We start from the raw sequence: 22,460 nt of genomic DNA on the forward strand, positions 1-22,460 counted from the left end.
AGGATTAATTAGCAATTTCGTTGTGCGAGGCCCCTTGGGGAAGAGTGACCATAATATGGTGGAATTCTGCATTGGGATGGAGAATGAAACAGTTAATTCAGAGACCATGGTCCAGAACTTAAAGAAGGCTAACTTTGAAGGTATGAGGCGTGAATTGGCTGGGATGGATTGGCGAATGATACTTAAGGGGTTGACTGTGGATGGGCAATGGCAGACATTTAGAGACCGCATGGATGAACTACAACAATTGTACATTCCTGTCTGGCATAAAAATAAAAAAGGTAAGGTGGCTCAACCGTGGCTATCAAGGGAAATCAGGGATAGTATTAAAGCCAAGGAAGTGGCATACAAATTGGCCAGAAATAGCAGCGAACCTGGGGACTGGGAGAAATTTAGAACTCAGCAGAGGAGCACAAAGGGTTTGATTAGGGCAGGGTAAATGGACTATGAGAAGAAGCTTGCAGGGAACATTAAGACGGATTGCAAAAGTTTCTATAGATATGTAAAGAGAAAAAGGTTAGTAAAGACAAACGTAGGTCCGCTGCAGTCAGAATCAGGGGAAGTCATAACAGGGAACAACGAAATGGCGGACCAATTGAACAAGTACTTTGGTTCGGTATTCACGAAGGAGGACACGAACAACCTTCCGGTTATAAAAGGGGTCGGGGGGTCTAGTAAGGAGGAGGAACTGAGGGAAATCCTTATTAGCCGGGAAATTGTGTTGGGGAAATTGATGGGATTGAAGGCCGATAAATCCCCAGGGCCTGATGGATTGCATCCCAGAGTACTTAAGGAGGTGGCCTTAGAAATAGTGAATGCGTTGACAGTCATTTTCCAACATTCCATTGACTCTGGATCAGTTCCTATGGAGTGGAGGGTAGCCAATGTAACCCCACTTTTTAAAAAAGGAGGGAGAGAGAAAACAGGGAATTACAGACTGACATCGGTAGTGGGTGAAATGATGGAATCAATTATTAAGGATGTCATAGCAGTGCATTTGGAAAGAGGTGACATGATAGGTCCAAGTCAGCAATGATTTGTGAAAGGGAAATCATGCTTGACAAATCTTCTGGAATTTTTTGAGGATGTTTCCAGTAGAGTGGACAAGGGAGAACCAGTTGATGTGGTATATTTGGACTTTCAGAAGGCGTTCGACAAGGTCCCACACAAGAGATTGATGTGCAAAGTTAGAGCACATGGGATTGGGTGTAGTGTACTGACATGGATTGAGAACTGGTTGTCAGACAGGAAGCAAAGAGTAGGAGTAAATGGGTACTTTTCAGAATGGCAGGCAGTGACTAGTGGGGTACCGCAAGGTTCTGTGCTGGCGCCCCAGCTGTATACACTGTACATTAATGATTTAGATGAGGGGATTAAATGTAGTATCTCCAAATTTGCGGTTGACACTAAGTTGGGTGGCAGTGTGAGCTGCGAGGAGGATGCTGTGAGGCTGCAGAGCGACATGGATAGGTTAGGTGAGTGGGCAAATGCATGGCAGATGTAGTATAATGTGGATAAATGTGAGGTTATCCACTTTGGTGGTAAAAACAGAGAGACAGACTATTATCTGAATGGTGACAGATTAGGAAAAGGGGAGGTGCAAAGAGACCTGGGTGTCATGGTACATCAGTCATTGAAGGGTGGCATGCAGGTGCAGCAGGCGGTTAAGAAAGCAAATGGCATGTTGGCCTTCATAGCAAGGGGATTTGAGTACAGGGGCAGGGAGGTGTTGCTACAGTTGTACAGGGCATTGGTGAGGCCACACCTGGAGTATTGTGTACAGTTTTGGTCTCCTAACCTGAGGAAGGACATTCTTGCTATTGAGGGAGTGCAGAGAAGGTTCACCAGACTGATTCGCGGGATGGCGGGACTGACCTATCAAGAAAGATTGGATCAACTGGGCTTGTATTCACTGGAGTTCAGAAGAATGAGAGGGGACCTCATAGAAACATTTAAAATTCTGACGGGGTTAGACAGGTTAGATGCAGGAAGAATGTTCCCAATGTTGGGGAAGTCCAGAAGCAGAGGTCACAGTCTAAGGATAAGGGGGAAGCCATTTAGGACCGAGATGCGGAGAAACTTCTTCACCCAGAGAGTGGTGAACCTGTGGAATTCTCTACCACAGAAAGTTGTTGAGGCCAATTCACTAAATACATTCAAAAAGCAGTTAGATGAGGTCCTTACTACTCGGGGGATCAAGGGGTATGGCGAGAAAGCAGGAATGGGGTACTGAAGTTGAATGTTCAGCCATGAACTCATTGAATGGTGGTGCAGGCTAGAAGGGCCGAATGGCCTACTCCTGCACCTATATTCTATGTTTCTATGTTTCTATGTGCTGCCCCTGGGCTCCTGGCCCTGAACTCATGCCTACCCTGGGCCCCGATCACATCCCTCCACAGTCTCTCGCCGCTCCTTCGCCCCGATCTCACCGCTCCTGCTGTATCTACCCACGCTCCAATCACTGACCTGGACCTTGATGACGTCACACTTCGCTGCCGCCGCCCTCCTGCACCAGCTCGCGCTGCTCCCTGGAGTAGTCTCGCGGGACCTCCAAGCTGCTCCCAGGGCCGCTCGCCGTTCCTTTTATGGCCCCGACCTGCCGCTGGTGTTCTACCGTTAGTGTATCCAGGCTGTGGGTGGCCACCCCGAGCGCAGCAGAGGGGTTTCTGCATTAGTTCTGGGTGGGGACAGTATCTTTCCCCTTCTCTCTTCCTCCTGTCTGTATCCCTGTGCTTTTATTTCTCTATTTATTCCCCCTGTCTCAGTTTCTAGTGTTTAAAAGGGAACAAGAGATGAAATTGGTGTCACTGCGGAACAATTTATCTCACTCAAAGTTAGATGCACTACCGTTGCACCATGAGGTCTAGGTAGCTAGCCGTTGATATTCAGGTTCATATATAAATATATATAAATATATCTACATGTAACATAACTGTTCCCTGGTGGTCGAGGTGTTAAGATCCGGTGAACTAATCTGGTTTCGATCTTCGATCAGTTCATTGCATTAAAATAATTGAGGTCTGTGAGACGATTAATAATTGCTGTAATCGCCATGAATACCAATACGTTCTGTGATAGACCGAACTAACAGACTATCTGGCTTCACCTGTCCTTTGCCGGGCACGTGTTCCGGGTTTAATTTTGTGAACTGGGTGAGTTCACTGATCGCGGGGAGACGGTAGGAGCCTCTGTGACCCCACTGTGAGGATGTGGAAGTGAACACGGTGGCTGGGTGATCCGTGACATTTCTGTAAAGGGCAGCGGAGGAGAAGGATTGAGAACTTTCAGTGTGGGACAGAAGTTGTTTAAGGTGAGCCAACACATTCCCGATCAGCACAGAGGGAGCTCACTGGTCAGCTCCCCCCTGTTGGGGTTGCTGTGCCAGAGGTTTCTGTAGTACAGCGGTTGTCATGTTTGCTTTACATGTGACAGGTCCCTCGTTCAATCCTGGCCACGAACTTTATGTTTAAACTTGCTATAGAGGAACAATCAGAGGCGAGTTTATTCTCCTGGCAAATGCTGCCTGACCTGCTGAGATTTCCAGCATTTGCTGTTTTTATTTTCTATTTATTCTCCTGGCAAAAGGGCTCCCTTATTCCTTAATTGCTCTTTATTTCACTTCAATAAATAGATAACTTTCAGTGAGAGAAAACGGATCCACCGGGGATCTTTCGCGTGTGAGGCCAACGTGATATCCGCCACACTGCAACCAATATAAAGGATGAACTCACAAATATCACGGGCAGTGCAGTCTGGTCAACGTCAGACCCTCCTTTCTTATTCAGCAGTGGCACCACAAAGTTTAATTAAAGATATAAATACAAGTAACACTTCCAAATCTTTTCACTGTAAAATTCTTTCACTTTATTTGAAATCCGACTGCATTGAATCTGAAAATGAGCACCGTGGGATTTTATCCTCACTGCTGATTCTATTTTCTGTGCACGGTAGGATTAACCGGTGCTGTTAAATTTGACAAAAGTTGCCCCAGATTCCTGGTGTTATCGGCAATGAAGGTTTTGAACCAGAATCCTAAAATACAGCGTGTAAAATGGGTCAACATGCTGAAGAAAATAAGAACATAAGAAATAGGAGCAGGAGTCGGCCATACGCCCCTCGCGCCTGCTCCGCCATTTAATACGATCATGGCTGATCGATCATGGACTCAGGTCCACTTCCCTGCCCGCTCCCCAAAGCACAGGACAAATGATTGAAGTATCCGACTGTCCCTCAGTTAGCATTTCTTTCATTGTGCAAAAGAAGGTGAGGGGTTAATTAATGATGCTTTCCCATGAAAGCAACACAAGTGTTTCAGAAAAAAACATACGGTGACTGGCAGGTGAGCGTTTCTTCTGACACCTGGTGGGAATGGGCGGGGATTTTAAAGCCACTTGTATTGTGAAACCTTCATATAGACGAACATCCCAGGCTCCTTATGTAGACCTTGTGGTGCAATAGTAGCATGTCTGACTCCCGATCAGAAGGTTATGTGTTCAAATCACGTTGGGGTCGCTGTATTTTTGGAAATTGTTCTTCCAGAATTAATATTTTTTTTGCTGTTTGGCAATAACCAGACCCTTGCTCCAAGGTTTGTCTCACTGTTTCCCCGGTGTCAGGCAGAGATACGCCTGCTGCCCTCATTTATTTCATGTGACAGGACACAACAGTTCAAAATCACCCTGGAGGTGGCCACACACAGCACTGAATAGTCAGGATGTCCGAGCGGTCTCAGGTGCTGTGTTCAATTCACAGTCTCCTCTGGAGGTGTGGATTTGTATCTGACATTTCTTACTTTTGATCATTTCGTGAATCTCATTGTTTGACACCACGACTAACTCCTAAAAACTGGGATTCAGCAGTTCACCTGCTCGCTTCACATTTCCGTCTGACCTGGTGCTGAAAGTGGAGATGTTTCCGCAGTGTCGCGGTTCACATATTTGCCTCACAAGTGAAAGCTCACTGGGCGGGAATATTTTCTGTAGCTTTCTCCTCATGCATGCTCAGGGGCAAGTTTGTTCTCCTGTGAAAGGTCATAAGTTCATAAGTATGGAAGGATTAGGGGCTGGAGTAGGCCATTCGGCCCCACAAGCCTGGTCCACTATTGAAGAATTCCTGGCAGTTCCTCGACAGCAAGTTTAAACATCTGGTTATGTTCCTAACATCATTTGAACCGCAGTGTTTCCGTAGCGTCGTTGTTATCACGTTCGCTTCACACGCGAAAGGATCCCGGGCGGAACGTGATTTTTGAGACTATTTTTGCCGTGAAATAAATTGAACAAATGTCGCCCCAGATTCCTTGTCACATGAGCAATAAACATTTTAAATCAGTCTCCTAAATACAGAGTGTTATGTCTTGAATAAAGAATCTGACCAGATACTGCAAACTGAAAGTAAGGTGTGGCCGTCATCCTTTATTACAGGTCTCCAGTGTGCCTCTCCAACCTGTGAGGCCTCCTGATGGATTGTGGGATCCCTTGGGACTCCAGTGGATGAGCCCTCTGATGGTTAAACAAGGTATTTACAGGTTTATATATGTAACAACACTCCCCCTGCACCGCTAACCCCAGCCTCCTCAAAGTCAGTAGTGTAACTATTTACAATTTGAGTCAATCTGTGGCCTTCCTTTCCCTGTCTGATCGTCTCGGTGCAAATGCTGGTTTTGGTGAATCATTTGTAGGGCCCTCGCTGGCCTGCTGGGCGTGGTGAGTCCTGCTGGGCTGCTGCGGGTGATGGGTTCTGCTTCGTGGTCAACCGCTGGGTTGATTGCCACTTGTGTGTGTGTTGGAGGAGCGAAAAAGGTAGAGTCTATTGTGGGTTGTTCTGGATAGTCCGTGAATCTGAGTTTGGTTTGGTCCAAGTGTTTCTTGCAGGTGAGTCCATATGAAAGTTTGACCAGGATCACGCTACTCCTCTCTTTGGCCACGACGGTGCCGGGAAGCCACTTGGGACCTTGTCCATAGTTCAACATAAATACAGGATCATTAACCTCGATTTCGTATGACACATTTACTTGATCATGACATGTATTCTCTTGAAGCCGCCTGCTCTCTACCTGTTTGTATCGATCAGGATGAACTAACGAGAGCCTTGTCTTCAGTGCCCTTTTTTTGAGCAGTTCCACGGAGGGAAACCCAGTGAGCGAGTGGGGTCTTGTGCGGTAACTAAGCAGGACTCGGGATAGGTGACTCTGCAGTGAGCCCTCAGTTACCCTCTTCAAGCGCTGCTTGATTGCTGCACTGCTCTCTCTGTCTGACCATTGGATGTTGGTTTAAACGGGGCAGATGTGACATGTTTGATCCCATTGCGTGTCATGAACTCTTTGAACTCAGCACTGGTGAAGCACAGCCCATTGTCACTGACAAGAATGTTAGGCAGGCCGTGCATGGCAAACATGATCCTCAAGCTTTCAATGGTGGCAGCGGACATCATCTCACATTCAATCCACTTGGAGTACGCATCGACAACCACAAGGAACATTTTACCCAAGAACGGGCCTGCATAGTCGATGTGTACCCTAGACCACGGTTTGGTGGGTCAAGACCAAAAACTTAGCAGCGCCTCCCTGGGTACATTGCTTAACTGCGAGCATGTATTACATCTGAAAATGCAGGACTCTAAGTCCGCATCGATACTGGGCCACCACACGTGGGATCTGGCTATGGCTTTAGTCATTACAATGCCTGGGTGGGTACTGTGGAGATCACTAATGAAAGTGTCCCTGCCTTTTTTTGGCACCACTACTTGATACAGTCTGCCTGTATGGACATTTTATCTCTGCGCCGCTGTTGCGGCTTTATTTCTTCCTGCATCTCTAACGGAACACTAGACCAACTCCCGTGGAGCACACCGTTTTTTACTATGGACAATGAGGGATCCTGGCTCATCTAGGTTCTAATCTGTCGGACGGTAACAGGTGATTGCTCACTCTCGAATGCTTCCATTACCATAACTAAATCTGGGGGCTGTGCCATCTCCACCCCTGTGGTGGGCAATGGCAGCCTACTGAGAGCATCGGCACAGTTTTCTGTGCCTGGTCTGTGGCGGATGGCGTAGTTGTATGCGGACAATGTGGGCGCCCATCTCTGGATGCGGGCCGATACATCTGTATTTATCCCCTTACTTTCAGAAAAGAGGGAAATAAGTAGCTTATGGTCAGTTTCCAATTCAAATTTGAGCCCAAACAGATAGTGATGCATTTTTTTTACTCCATAAACACATGTTCACACTTCTTTTTCGATCATGCTGTAGGCCCTCTCAGCCTTAGACAGACTCCTGGATGTATAAGTAACCAGTTGCAATTTCCCAGATTCATGAGCTTGATGCAATACACACTCAACATCGTATGACGACGCATCACATGCTAGCACCAAACGCTTACATGCATCATACAGCACAAGCAATTTGGTTGAGTATAACAGTTTTCTAGCTTTTACAACGGCATTTTCTTGGCTTTTACCCCATACCCATTCGTTTTCTTTATGCAGTAAAGCGTGCAGTAGTTCGAACAGTGTTCTGAGACCCGGTAAGAAGTTACGAAAGTACTTCAGGAGTCCTGGAAACGACCGCAGCTCCGTCACGTTCTGTGGCCTTGGTGCGTTGTCGACTGCCTCCATCTACGAATCGGTGGGCCTGATGCCGTCCGCCGCAATTCTTCTCCCAAGGAACTCCACTTCGGGCGCCAGGACAATGCACTTCGAGCGTTTTAACCTTTGCCCCACGCGATTAAGCCGACTAAGAACCTCCTCCAGGTGCTGCAGATGCTCATCTGTGTTCCGACCTGCAACCAAGATGTTGTCCTGGTAGACCATGGTGCGCGGGACCGAATTTAGTAAGCTTTCCATGTTTCTCTGGAATTCTCTGGCTGATCGAATCCCAAATGGGCATCTGTTGTGAATGAAGAGATCTTTGTGCGTGTTCATGCAGGTGAGGCCCTTCGATGATTCCTCCAGCTCCTGCGTCATGTAGGCCGAGGTCAAGTCCAGCTTCGTGAACGTCTTTCCTCCGCCAGCGTTGCAAAAAGGTTGTCTGCCTTTGCTAGTGGGTATTGATCCTGAAGGGAGAAACATTTGATAGTTACTTTGTAATCACCACAGAATCTGACGGTGCCCTCTCCCTTGAGGACTGGAACAATCGGACTGGTCCGCTCGTTGAATTCGATCGGCAAAATGATGCCATCTCGTTGCAGCCTGTCCAGCTCGATCTCCACCCTCTCTCTCATCATGTACCGTACTGCTCTCACCTTGTGACGGATAGGTCGCGCCCCGGGGATTAGGTGGATCTGCACTTTTGCTGCTTGGAACTTCATGATGCCTGGTTCGAACAACGAGGGGAATTTGTTTAAGACCTGGGCAGACGAAATGTTGTCGACGGGCGAGAGCACCCGGATGTCGTTCCAGTTCCAGCGTATATTCCCCAGCCAGCTCCTGCCGAGCAGCGTGGGGCCATCGCCCGGTACCACCCAGAGTGGTAACTTGTGTATCGCTCCATCGTAGGGTACCTTTACAGTAGCACTGCCGATTACGGGAATCAGGCCCTTTGTGTAAGTTCTCAGTTTAGTGCGAATGGGAGTAAGGACTGGCCTTGAGGCCTTGCTGCACCACGATTTATCAAAAGTCTTTCTGCTCATAATGGACTGGCTCGCGTCCATGTCTTGCTCCATTGACACCGGGAGTCCATTTAATTCAACCTTCAGCATTATCGGGGGCACTTTGTGGTAAATGGATGCACCCCATATACCTGTACCTCCTCGGTCTGATGCTCTGGTTCGTTGTGATCTGCCGTGGATTTGCCCTCCTCTGCAACATAGTGGTTTGCAGGATTAGCAGTGTTTGCAGCTTGCCTGCACATTCGTTGCAAGTGTCCCATTGTTCCACAGCCCTTGCAAACGTATCCTTTGAAGCGGCATGAATGGAAATGATGATCACCCCCGCAGTGCCAACAAGATGTTAATGGCGTAGCATTCATCACCCTTGATGGTGGGCTCTGAGACATCTGCAGACGTACAGCAACAGGCATGTGAGGCCTGCCCTGTACGTAACGATTTGAAAACAACATTACTTTGTTCACAGTACTTGTACAGCACTCGTGTGCTGAGAGATTTGTTTGGTATTGTCACTGGTGGCGATGAACGCTTGGGCTATCGCGATGGCCTTACTCAAGGTTGGGGTCTCGACTGTCAAAATTAGTTGACAAAGTATTACTTCATGGCCAATGCAAAGTACAAAGAAGTCCCTGAGCATGTGCTCCAAATGTCCTTCAAATTCCAAATGCCTGCAAGGTGTCTTTGCTCGATGACATAGCTCACCACTTCCTGGCCTTCAGACCTTTTGCACATGTAGAACCGGAACCTCGCCATCAGAACGCTTTCCTTCAGGTTAAGATGCTCCTGGACCAGTGTGCACAAATCAACATACGATTTCTCTGTGCGTTTCGCTGGAGCAAGCAGCTTTTGTATGAGGCCATAAATGGTGCCCCGCAAACAGTGAGGTGAATCGCCCTTCCTTTGGCAGCATTCGCTTCTCCTTCCAGCTCGCTGGCCACGAAGTATTGGTCAAGTCGCTCCACTAAGGTTTCCCAATCATCTCCCTCCGAAAATTTCTCCAGGATGCCCATTGGTCTCTGCATCGTTGCGGTGGGGTTCGTCATCTGTATCTCATCGCCAGTTGTATTGCATGAATAAAGAGTCTGACCAGATACTGTGAGCTCAAAGTAATTTGTGAACTTAGTCTTTTATTGCAGGTCTCCAGAGTGCTTCTCCAGCCTGTGAGGCCTCCTTAAGTACAAGTGCTCCCAAGGGATTGTGGGATCCCTTTGGACTCCAGGGGATGAGCCCTCTAGTGGTTAAACAAGGTATTTACAGGTTTACAGACATAACACTAGTTTGCATAAGTTCTATGCAAATTGAAAGGGCTCATTCGGTATTTAAACGTGGAATCTCTCGCAAATTGCCATTAACAACCCTGAAGTGAGAATCATATCCCTGGTCCAACGAAACAACTGCTTGACAAGAATGGCGATAAAGTGTAACCATTATAAAAGCATGTTATTGTGTGTATCTATTCATTGCAGCAGGAGCACACGAGACCGAATCAGTGACTTTGCATTTTTGACCTGTCTTCTGAAGCGCCGCACGGTCCCACTCCGACAGTCAATGAGCTGTTGGGACGTTAGTGTATTTAGGCTGTGGGTGGCCACCCCGAGCGCAGCAGAGGGGTTTCTGCATTAGTTCTGGGTGGGGACAGTATTTCCCCTTCTCTCTTCCTCTTGTCTATATCCCTGTGCTTTTATTTCTTTGTTTATTCCTCGTCTCAGTTTCTCGTGTTTAAAAGGGAACAAAAGATGTAATGGGTTTCATTGTCGAAAAGAATTTCTCTCACTCAAAGTTAGATGCACCACCGTTGCACCATGAGGCCTAGGCAGCTCGCCGTTGATATTCAGGTTCATATATACATATATATAAATATATCTACGTGGTCGAGGGATTAAGATCCGGCGCACTAACCTGATAACGATACTCGATCAATTTGTCAAATTAAAAATAATTGAGGTCTGTGAGACGATTAGTAATTGCTGTAATCACCATGAATAACCCCATTACTTTCTGTTACGGACCGAGCTTACAGATTCTCCTGTTTCTCCTGCCCGTTGCTGGACACGTGTTCCGGGTTTAATTTTGAGTTCGCTGATCGCGGGGAGATGGTGGGAGTCTCTGTGGCCCCACTGTGAGGATGTGGAAGTGAACACGGTGGCTGGGTGATCCGTGACCTTTCTGTAAAGGGCAGCGGAGGAGAAGGATTGAGAACTTTCAGTGTGGGACAGAAGTTGTTTCAGGTGAGCCAGCACAGAAGGAGCTCACTGGTCAGCTCCCCTCTGTTGTGTCTGTTGTGTCAGCTTTGCCAAAGGTTTCCGTAGTGCAGTGGTTATCACCTTTGCTCAATATGTGAAAGGTCCCTGGTTCAATCCCGGGCGGGAACATTATGTTTAAAGTTGCTATAGTGGATCAATCCGAAGCGAGTTTCGTCTCCTGGCAAATGCTGCCTGACCTGCTGAGATTTCCAGCAATTGCTGTTTTTATTTGCAATTCATTCTCCCGGCAAAAGTGCTCCCTTATTCCTTAATTGCTCTTTATTCAATAAATAGATAACTTTGAGTGAGAGAAAACAGATCCACCGGGGACCTTTTGCGTGTGAGGCCAACGTGATATCCGCTACACTGCAGCCCATCAAAGGGCGAGAAACCATTGAATATAAAGGATGAGCTCACAAATATCAGGGGCAGTGCAGTCTGATCAACGTCAAACCCTCCTTTCTTATTCAGCAGAGGCATGAACGGGAGTCAGAAGCCACAAAGTTTAATTAAAGACACAAATTCAAATAACACTTCCAAATCTTTTCACTGTAAAATTCTTGCACTTTATTTGAAATCCTACGATGTTGAATCTGAAAATGAGCACCGTGGGATTTTATCTTCACTACTGATTCTATTTTCTGTGCATGGTTGGATTAACCGGTGCTGTTAAATTTGACAAAAGTTGCCCCAGATTCCCGTTGTCATAAGCAATGAAGATTTTGAAACAATCCCCGACAAAAATTGTGTAAAATGGGATCTGGTTTAACAGTTAACATGCAAAACACAGAAGAAATGATTGAAGTATCGACTGTCCCTCAGTCAGCATTTCTTTCATTGTGCAAAAGATGACATTGGGTTAAGTAATGATGCATTCCCGTGAAATAAAAACAAAAGTTCAACAAAAAAACGGACGGTGACTGGCAATTGAGCGCTGCTTCTGACTCCGAGTGAGAATGGGCGGGGATTTTAAAGCCCTTATTTTGAGGAACGTTCATATAGATAAACATCTCATATTCGTTGTGCAGAGCAAGTGGTGCAACGGTAACACATCTCACTCGAGATGAGAACACTGCTATCGAAATCATGTCAGGGTTCCTGACCATTGGGATAATTCCGGAATCAATATTTTCTTTACTGTGTCTTAATAACCAGACCCTTGCTCCAAGGTTTGTCCACTGTTTCCCCGGTGTCAGGCAGAGATACGCCTGCTGCCCTCATTTATTTTATGTGACAGGACACAAAAGTTCAAAATCAACCTGCAGGGGGCCAGACACAGCAGCACCGAGTCAGGATGGCTGAGCGGTCAAAGGTGCTGTGTTTGGATTGCAATTGCATGTGGAGGAGTGGGTTCAAATCCAATGTCTGACACTTTCTGCTTTTAATCATTAAGCGAAACTCATTGTTTGACACCTCGACCAACTCTTCAAAAGTGGCATTCTGCAGTTCACCTGCTCGCTTAACATTTCCGTCTGACCTGGTGCTGAAAGTGGAGATGTTTCCGCAGTGTAGCGGTTAACACGTTCGCCTCACACCCGAAAGCTCACCGGGCGGGAATATTTTCTGGAGCTTTCTCCTCATGCATGCTCAGGGGCGAGTTTGTTCTCCTGTGAAAAGTCATGAGATGATAAACATGTAAGGATTCGGATCCCGAGTCGGCCATTCGGCCCCTCGAGCCTGGTCCACCATTCAAGAAGATCCTGGCAGTTCGTCGACAGCAAGTTTAAACATCTGGGGCGGAGCCAACAGGCGCCTGGCTGCAATCAGCGACAAAAACCAGCATTTGGCAGAAGCCCCACTCGATCAATTGGGAGAGCATGAAACTATTAAGCTTAGGGTCGCTGGTTCGAGCCCCACGTTGGGGCTTTTTGTTAAATGTTATCCTACATTCACCGGAAAACATCATTAATTAACCTATGATCTTCATTTGCATAATTAAAGAAATGCTAATTGAATGAGAGTCAATAATTGAATAATTTTGGACAAACAAGTGAAAGACACCTGGTGCTGGTGGGCAATTTTGTTGCCTTTGTCATTGATGCTTGATCTACAAGTCTCGTTATCAAATCGTGTGCTCAACCGTCAGTTACCTGTTACAAATCAGCGGAGGAGAAACTAGTTTGTTGTCTAATGCTGCCTTTGCCTGCACAATGTGTGCTGAGATTATCTGTGCAATATGCATTCAGCAGGATGAATAAAAGCAACGCTTTTTGAAATGCAGGCAATGCATGTTTTGCACTCAATAAAAAGTTGCATTTTCTTTTCATGCCAAGTATTTTGCATAAGTGCATTGCAATGCCAATGCACTTTTTACCTGGCAAGACTGAAGTACAAGCTGTGATGAACAGTGTGAAACAGAAACAGCTACTTGAGAACCCATAGCCTCGACGGTATCTGTGTGAATTGCTCTGCATCGATAATTAGCAGAGCGTAAAGTGGGGAAAGTGACGGTGTGGATGAGAAAATGCTGAGCCAAAGTGTAATGTTGGAGATGATCTTGTTTTTGAGAAATGTTTCATAGAATTTGGCATCGTTGGTTCCATGGTGTAATGGTGAGCACTCTGGACATGAATCCAGGGATTGAGTTTAAATCTCGGTGGAAACTGAATGCTTGCTGTTGCAGATGCTAAAAATTTGGGACAAACAACTGAGAGACACCTGGTGCTTGTGGGCAGTTTTGTTGCCTTTGTCATTGATGCTTGATCTGCAAGTCTCGTTGTCAAATCCTGTGCTCTGTGTTAGCACAGTCCCGCATTGCTGAACTCTTTGCTTCAACATGCAGTCTGAAGTTTGGATTAAATTACAGGAAGATTGAAGTTTGGATGGTAAAGAGACTGTTAGACAATGTGGTGCCTTGCAGCCAGTGAGATGAGTAACTGGTCATTGTCTGGATGTTAAATATTTGAGTACCTTGTTACGGTGGGAATAATGGAAACTCAGGACGAAACGATTTTATGATGTCTGTATGTTCAGTATTTGAGTGTAACCTTGTTACTATTTAATGACATCTGCAGGTTAAACAAGCAATATTAAGTCTGTCTGTTACAAGATTCAGAAAGCAGTTAGTCAGGATTGTCTAAATGGAACGAATAAGAGTTCAAAGGCTTTTTCAGTATAAAGTTGACATTTATGGACTGCAGAGACATAGACAGCAGAGACACTGGACATTCGGAAGGTGTGTGTCTCAAGCAGCCACGGAAATCGAAGCAAGCTGCCTTTGTGAAGTGCTCTCAGTAACTTTCACACTTGGTTTGTTTACATGAACGTTTAAATAAAAGACCCGATCCTGCCTTTACTACAACGGAGTGTGCGGGTAATTCGACATTAAAAGCAACAAAGCGAAAAGAGCAAGACAGCCGTTTACAACATTTTGGTGACCCCGACGTGATTTTCAAAAGTGCGTTGGCTTATTCGAAGTCCCCGACATGAAGCAGAAAGTTGGCTGAGTTGTTGGAAGAAGTGTTTCCCACACATCAGTTCGAGGGGTGAGCATTCTCTTAGTTGTCGTGATTAAAGGGATCTTCAGATAGTAATGGGAGGCTCAGGGGATATTTCAGTTGAGCTCCAGCCATTTCTTAATGAGTGGATTGAGTCGAAAGGTGGAACTTATGGGATAAGACAGGAAACAATGACAGGAGGATGGAGAGAGACACGGCAGTCCTTAGTGAAGAGTGTCCAGTTAAAAAAGATTAAAGTGTTTGGGTTAAAAAGTGATAAAAAGAGAATAGCGTTCGTGTTGCATTGTCTCATGCTGGGGATTCAAACGTTAGGAGAAGAGGCTGAGGCTCGAGATAGGGAAGTCTCAGAACTCAGAGAGCAGCTAACAGCAGTGAGTAAAGAAGTAGAGAATTGGTGACTTCAGGCACTCGGGGCAGCCAGGACTGTTCTGACGCTGAATCAGCATCTTGCTGATGAACAGAAGCGTAAACAAGATCTAGAGAAAGGAATATCTAAGCTGCAGCAGATGGTGGTATTAGGTTGCCCACGGAGACAGCAATTGATAAAGCTGGGTGGTGGTCGGAGGATTCCCCGGGTCTGAGAGTTGAAAAGGGGATTAAGGGACAGGGAGAATGCCCATGGTTCCCATCCACAGCTCCTTTGTCTTCTCTGACTTCGGAGCCTCGAACCCGTGCGGTTCGTGTGGCAACGTTAGGATCGGAGACGGAGCACTTAAATGCCTCTTCGGTTACTCAGGCGCTTAACACCCCACAACATTACACACGACCTTCCGGTAATGTGGAGAGTGGGGGAAGCACGCTCGAGCGGACAAGGCCAGAGCAGGATCATGATTCCTCTACTCCCTGTGGAGCTCGTGAAGGGAACACGACCTTAAGTGGTTTTGGGGATACCTGGTATGAGCGAGGTGGGGGTCAAGTTACAGGACATGAGAGCTATCCTTCGTGAAGTGGGACCTGCACCTCTTCAGGATCTTAATAAGTTTGCCCAGTGGTGGTGTAATATTCTGGGATGGTGGCAGTCTGGGACATATCAGAGAAACCGAGGGTTCACATGGTTCTGTGAGCTTTAGGGAATCACTGGGGAACGGGAGTAGGTTTTGAAACAACTTCCAGGTCTCATGCTTGGTAGAATAATCGCTGCAATCTTTGTTACTCACTCAGGGCCACAGTTAATAAAGCGGCTTGCATTATTACCAGGGGAAGGACCCAGGGAGGCTGGGTAATGTATATTCCAGTTGTGTAAAAGTTTGGGAAGTAATTGGATTGATATCAGTCATTATGGGAATAGTACACATAGAGAGATCATTTTGACTCTCCTACCCCCGTCAGTAGTTCTGGAAGTAGATGCCTGGGGTGGGGACGAACGTTTTGATAAATGGTTGGCAAGGGTAGAAAGCTTGTATCAGGGAGCTGCAGGAATTTCAGTCATGGAAGTGAGACAGGGGTGACAGCGATGGAAGACAGAAGGGCCTGAGTGGATGAATCCCGCGAGGAGCCACATAAAAGGAGCAGGACCAGGTGGTGGTCGTCAGTTGCTAGAGGACAGGGATAGACTGGCTAAAGAATTAGAAAAGTTAAAAGAAAAGTTGAAGAATCAGGAAAGAGAAGCTGGAGTCACAGACAGGAATGATACCTCGGTTCAGTTGCTGAGGTTGGGGGTAGATTCCGCAGGTGAGGGAGGATCCTTATAGGGATGCCGCGCCTCAACCACACATGTCGTTCCTTTAGGACCCTTACTTCAGGATAGGGGTGGCCATACCCTTATCGAGGCTTGTGTGGAAGGGCAGCGGGAAATGGACACAGGGTCTGCCGGACAAATGAAGGTGCTCCTGGAGGAAGGGGATTCCCCTCTTCAGAGACATTTCCCCAACACCCCAGATACACGAGGAGCAGTTACTGAACAGTCAGAGATGAAAGCAGTGGGAGAAGCTTGTTCAGAAACATTTAAAGTTTCTGCAGGAATGGGCTGTCTCAGAACTGATGAGATGTTCAGTGAAAAGCTCAAATGTGGGAGTTACAAACATGATCTTAAAGGATGCGAAATAGAAGTTGGATCGTTGCAAATGTCGAGAGAGTGAATTACAGCAGTTCCGAAGGGTGAACTGAGAGAAGGACTGGGTCTCTCGACTGACTATTCAGCATTTCCGTCATCCTTTACTCGATGTTGTTACACTTCTCCCACAAAGCAGACGAAATTGTTAAAACCTGTGCAGAGGGTAACAGACTTAGTCGAAGACACCGATTGTGAGTTTACATTTCTGAATGCAAACAGCATGGAATTCAGTTGGAAACATCAAAAATTGAAAATTGACTTTTAAGTAAAAATGGATGTGGTGATCACAGACCAACGGACTTTAAAATGGCATCCTGAGAATCTGAATCTACAAGAACCCTACTTTGACCCGAAGCGCGCTGCTATTTGGAAGAAGGAAATACGGAAATGGAATACAACATTTCAACAGCTACAGAGTTTGAATCAAGAAATCGTTGTGGACATAAACCATCACACTGCGGAAATCGAGAACGTGCACACAACTTTGGACCAGATTGAACATGTAAGCTGGTGGGAGTCATTGTTGGGATGGAGCCCGACGGCAACAGGCGTGATGAACACAATGATACACCCTGTCCTTATGCTGGTGCTGGTTCAGCTGGTCGTGCTGGTCATTTTGATTTACTGCGGATGTCGTGTTGGAAAACAAGGACAACAACTGGACAATGCTGTTGAACGAGCTCGAGCCACCATGCAAATGTATGTTACCCAGATAAGACCTGCACAGAGGCGAGGAGAAGAAGTGGGGGAATGTGGGAGCACAGTCCCGCATTGTTGAACTCTTTGCTTCAGCACGTGGTCTGAAGTTTGAATTAAAAAACAGGAAGATTGAAGTTTGGATGGAAAGAGACTGTTAGACAATGTGGTGCCTTCAGCCAGTGAGATGAGTAACTGGTCATTGTCTGTATGTTAAATATTTGATTGTACCTTTGTTACTATTGAATGACATCTGTAGGTTAAACAAGCAATATTAATCTGTATGTTAAACAATTCACAAAGCCGTTAGCTGTGATTGTCTAAATGTAAAGAAATAAGAGTATAAAGATGAGACTCACACACGCAGACACCAGAGACACTGGACATTCGGAAGGTGTGTGTCTCAAGCAGCCACGGAAATCGAAGCAAGCTGCCTTTGTGAAGTGTTCTCAGTAACTTTCATACTTGGTTTGTTTGGTATGAATGTTTAACTAAAAGACCCGATCCTGCCTTTACTACAACTGAATGTGTGCGGGTAATTCGAGGTTAAAAGCAACGAAGCAAAAAGAGCAAGACAGCCGTTTTCAACATTTTGTAACAGGAAACTGATGGTTGAGCACACGATTTGATAACTAGACTTGTAGATCAAGTATCAATGACAAAGGCAACAAAACTGCCCACCAGCACCAGGTGTCTTTCACTTGTTTGTCCCAAATTTTCAGCAGCTGGGACAACAAGGAATCAGGTTCCACCGAGATTTGAACTCAGATCCCAGAGTGCTCACCATTACACTATGGAACCAACCATGGTAAAATATTTGAAACAATTCTCAAAAACAACAAAATCATCTCCAACAGTACACTTTGGCTCGGCCTTTTCTCATCCACACCATCAGTTTCCTCTCTTTGCTCTCTGCTAATTATCGATGCAGAACAATTCACACAGATGTCATCGAGGCTATGGTTTTTCAAGTAGCTGTTTCTGTTTCACACTGTTCATCACAGCTTGTACTTCAGTCTTGCCAGGTAAAAAGTGCGTTGGCATTGCAATGTATTCATGTAAAATGCTTGGCATGGAAAGAAAATGCAAAGTTTTGTCGAGTTCGTGAGTCGGTGACGAGGTTTGGGTTTGATGTGCGTCGCTTTCAATCTTTGAAATTTCACCAAGCAAAGAAACGGTGAATTGAACTGTCCCTGTTAGCATTGTGTTCGCGTTTAATCACAGCAATATCCGCAGTCAGGAGCTGAAAAGGAATTAAAACCTAATGCTGGCTTCGGGGCAATCAGAATACTTCGTCACAGACAAGGCACCGGAAGGCTGGAAGGTAGATCACACCGGTTGTGGGAGAGCTGGTTGGTGGTGACATGGAAGTGTCTGCAGTGTGCGGGACCAGACTGCTTCCACACATCCACAATGAATGTCACACCCTTTACTTGGGAAAAGTACAACTGAGAGTGGACAAGTTCCATCCCGGTCAGAGCAATCTGAAGGTTTAACTGACTGACACCCTGGTTTGAGATGTCTTGCTGTGTGCAATTGCGTTAGTCTCTGTGGCGCAATGGGTTAGCGCGTTCGGCTGTTAACCGAAAAGTTGGTGGTTCGAGCCCACCCAGGGACGAAGCATTTAACTGTTTGTCATTCCAGGTTGTCATTGTGCGTTTTGGCTGCGCGAATACATTCCACAAACATTCCCAGCTGTGCTGTTATCCTGTGAGTTCCCACTCCAGTATTTTTATGAGCATTCAGTTTGAGTGTATACAGAACTGAACAGAGATATCAGAAAAATTAACAAGGTTATGGGACATTGTTTTTTGTTAATATTGAACCACTAATATGAATAAATCCATTTCTTCAAATATTTAATTGAACATGTTTTCAAAATGTTTCCGCGCAATTTTGAACCAGGGACATTTCGCGTGTGAGGTGAATCTAATAACCACTACATTACGGAAACACTACAGCAATAACCAGAGCTTTAACCTACACAGCTGGCCTATACTTCAGGACCTGGTTTTACGAGAATAGAATGACGGTGCTATATTTAGGAAGGCTGTGAGTGTGGCAGGAATTGATCGAGTGTTTCCCAGACTTTACACATAGGAACACGAGGTGGCCATTTAGCAGCGAGTGGTTAGGATCTGGAATGCACGGGTTGAAAGGATGGTGGAAGCAGACTCAATCTTATCTTTCAAATGGGAGCTGGATCAGTGTCTGAAGGAAAAACAATTGCAGGGTTACAGGGAAAGGGCGGGGGAGTGGGACTCGCTGAGAGTCGGCACGGGCTCGACGGGCCGAATGGCCTTCCGTGCTGTAACCATTCCATGATTCTATAAGTTAGTGGCACATTTCATAGTGTGGGTGGAAGCAGAACATTGCAAAGGGACATGGATTGAGTCGGCAAAACTAGAGGCATCTGATTCAGGAGATTCGGAAGTTTAATGACTTTGGAAGGAACATTTTTGTTTTGTGCAGTTACGGTCAGAGAAATGATTGTGAAAGGAATTTTTTTGAACAGAGGAATGCAGCATTTAATCTTCTGCCTTAACACTTTTTCCTGGGTGTCGGGGTCACATTTCTTTTCGAGGTTATTCTTCTCAAAAAGGAGTTTGATGTAGTCCTTCAGACTAGTGGGATCAAGGGCTGTGGCGAGAAAGCAGGAATGGGGTATTGAAGTTGCATGTTCAGCCATGAACTCATTGAATGGCGGTGCAGGCTCAAAGGGCCAAATGGCCTACCTCTGCACCTATTTTCTATGTTTTCTATGTTTCTTGAATTTATATTTCCTTTGGTGTTTCACAATAACCAGACCTTTGCTCTAAAGTCTTTCTCACTGTTTCCCCAGTCTCCTGTTGATGTTACCAGCAATGAACATTTTGAAGGTTGGCATGCAGGTACAGCAGGCGGTTAAGAAAGCAAATGGCATGTTGGCCTTCATAGCGAGGGGATTTGAGTACAAGGGCAGGGAGGTGTTGCTACAATTGTACAGGGCCTTGGTGAGGCCACACCTGGAGTATTGTGTACAGTTTTGGTCTCCTAACCTGAGGAAGGACATTCTTGCTATTGAGGGAGTACAGCGAAGGTTCACCAGACTGATTCCCGGGATGGCGGGACTGACCTATCAAGAAAGACTGGATCAACTGGGCTTGTATTCACTGGAGTTCAGAAGAATGAGAGGGGACCTCATAGAAACGTTTAAAATTCTGACGGGGTTGGACAGGTTAGATGCAGGAGGAATGTTCCCAATGTTGGGGAAGTCCAGAACCAGGGGACACAGTCTAAGGATAAGGGGGAAGCCATTTAGGACCGAGATGAGGAGGAATTTCTTCACCCAGAGAGTGGTGAACCTGTGGAATTCTCTACCACAGAAAGTTGTTGAGGCCAATTCACTAAATATATTCAAAAACGAGTTAGATGAAGTCCTTACTACTAGGGGGATCAAGGGGTATGGTGAGAAAGCAGGAATGGGGTACTGAAGGTGCATGTTCAGCCATGAACTCATTGAATGGCGGTGCAGGCTAGAAGGGCCGAATGGCCTACTCCTGCACCTATTTTCTATGTTTCTATGTTTCTATGAACCAGGCACCGAAAACACAGGATCTTCTTGAATGGTGGACCAGGCTCGAGGGGCCGAATGGCCCACTCCGGCTCCAAATCCTGACATGTTTATGAACTGCGGAAACCTCTCCACTTTCAGCACCCGGTCAGACGGAAATGTTAAGCGAGCAGGTGAACTGCTGAAACCCACTTTGAAGGAGTTGATCGTGGTGTCAAACAATGAGTTTCACTGAATGATTAAAAATAAGAAATGTCAGATTTAAACACAGACCTCGAGAGAAGACTGCAACTTGAACACAGCACCTGAGACCGCTCGGCCATCCTGACTATTTAATGCTGTATGTGGCCATCTGCAGGTTGATTTTGAACTGTTGTATCCTGTCACATGAAACAAATGAGGACAGCAGGCGTATCTCTGTCTGACACCGGGGAAACAGTGAGACAGACCTTGGAGCAAGGGTCTGGTTATTGCCAAACAGCAAAAAATATATTAATTCTGGAAGAACAATAACTAAAAGTACAGTAACCCTGATGTGATTTAAACACGCTACCTTCGGAACTGAAATCATTGCTACCATTGAGCCACGAGGTCTACGTCATAAGACTCAGATGTTTGTCTATATGAAGGTGTCACAATACAAGGAGCTTTAAAATCTCCGCCCATTCCCACCTGGTGTCAGAAGCAGCGCTCACCTCCCAATCACTGTATGTTTTTTTCTAAAACTTTTGTGTTGCTTTCACGGGAAAGCATCATTAATTAACCCCTCACCTTCTTTTGCACAATGAAAGAAATGCTAACTAAGGGACAGTCGATACTTCAATCATTTGTCCTGTGCTTTGGGGAGCGGGCAGGGAAGTGGACCTGAGTCCATGATCGGATCAGCCGTGATCGTATTAAATGTCGGAGCAGGCTCGAGGGGCGTATGGCCGACTCCTGCTCCTATTTCTTATGTTTTTATGTTATTCTGCATGTTGACCCATGTTACACACTGTATTCTAGGATCTGGTTCAAAATCTTCATTGCCGATGACATCAGGAATCTGGGTCAACTTTTGTCAAATTTAACAGCACCGGTTATTCCGACCATGCACAGAAAATAGAATCAGTAATGAAGATAAAAGCCCATGGTGCTCATTTTCAGATTCAACGCAGTAGGATTTCAAATAAAGTTTAAGAATTTTACAGTGAAAAGATTTGGAAGTGTTATTGCATTTTGTCTTTAATTAAACTTTGTGGCGTCTGACTCCCGTTCATGCCTCTGCTGAATAAGAAAGGAGGGTCTGACGTTGACCAGACTGCACTGCCCCTGATATTTGTGAGCTCATCCTTTATATTCATGGTTTCTCGCCCTTTGATGGGCTGCAGTGTAGCGGATATCACGTTGGCCTCACACACGAAAGGTCCCCGGTGGATCCGTTTTCTCTCACTGAAAGTTTTCTATTTATTGAAGTGAAATAAAGAGCACTTAAGGAATAAGGGATCACTTTTGCCAGGAGAATAAATAGCAAATAAAAACAGCAAATGCTGGAAATCTCAGCAGGTCAGGCAGCATTTGACAGGAGACGAAACTCGCCTCTGATTGTTCCTCTACAGCAAGTTAAAACATAACGCTCCTTCCCGGGATCGAACCTCATACCTTTAATGTGTAATGCAAACGTGATAAGCACATGTGATAACCACTACACTATAGAAACCTCTGGCATAGCTGGCACAACAGAGGGGAACTGACCAGTGAGCTCCCTCTGTGCTGATCGGGAATGTGTTGGCTCACCTGAAACAACTTCTGTCCCACACTGAAAGTTCTCAATCCTTCTCCTCCGCTGCCCTTTACAGAAATGTCACGGAACACCCAG

At 45.9% G+C, this 22,460-nt stretch overlaps 2 non-coding genes across 2 annotated transcripts; both read left to right on the forward strand.

Annotated features, from left to right (window-relative positions):
- The first annotated feature begins 4,440 nt into the window (after positions 1–4,440).
- Positions 4,441–4,512, forward strand: trnag-ccc (transfer RNA glycine (anticodon CCC)). The gene has a single exon. It is a non-coding gene; the product is annotated as a tRNA-Gly (tRNA).
- A 14,084-nt stretch (positions 4,513–18,596) lies between these two features.
- On the forward strand, positions 18,597–18,670 carry trnan-guu (transfer RNA asparagine (anticodon GUU)). The gene has a single exon. It is a non-coding gene; the product is annotated as a tRNA-Asn (tRNA).
- Positions 18,671–22,460: the final 3,790 nt, after the last annotated feature.

This window comes from Pristiophorus japonicus, unplaced genomic scaffold (assembly GCF_044704955.1).
Source record: "Pristiophorus japonicus isolate sPriJap1 unplaced genomic scaffold, sPriJap1.hap1 HAP1_SCAFFOLD_89, whole genome shotgun sequence".
Taxonomy (NCBI): domain Eukaryota; kingdom Metazoa; phylum Chordata; class Chondrichthyes; family Pristiophoridae; genus Pristiophorus; species Pristiophorus japonicus.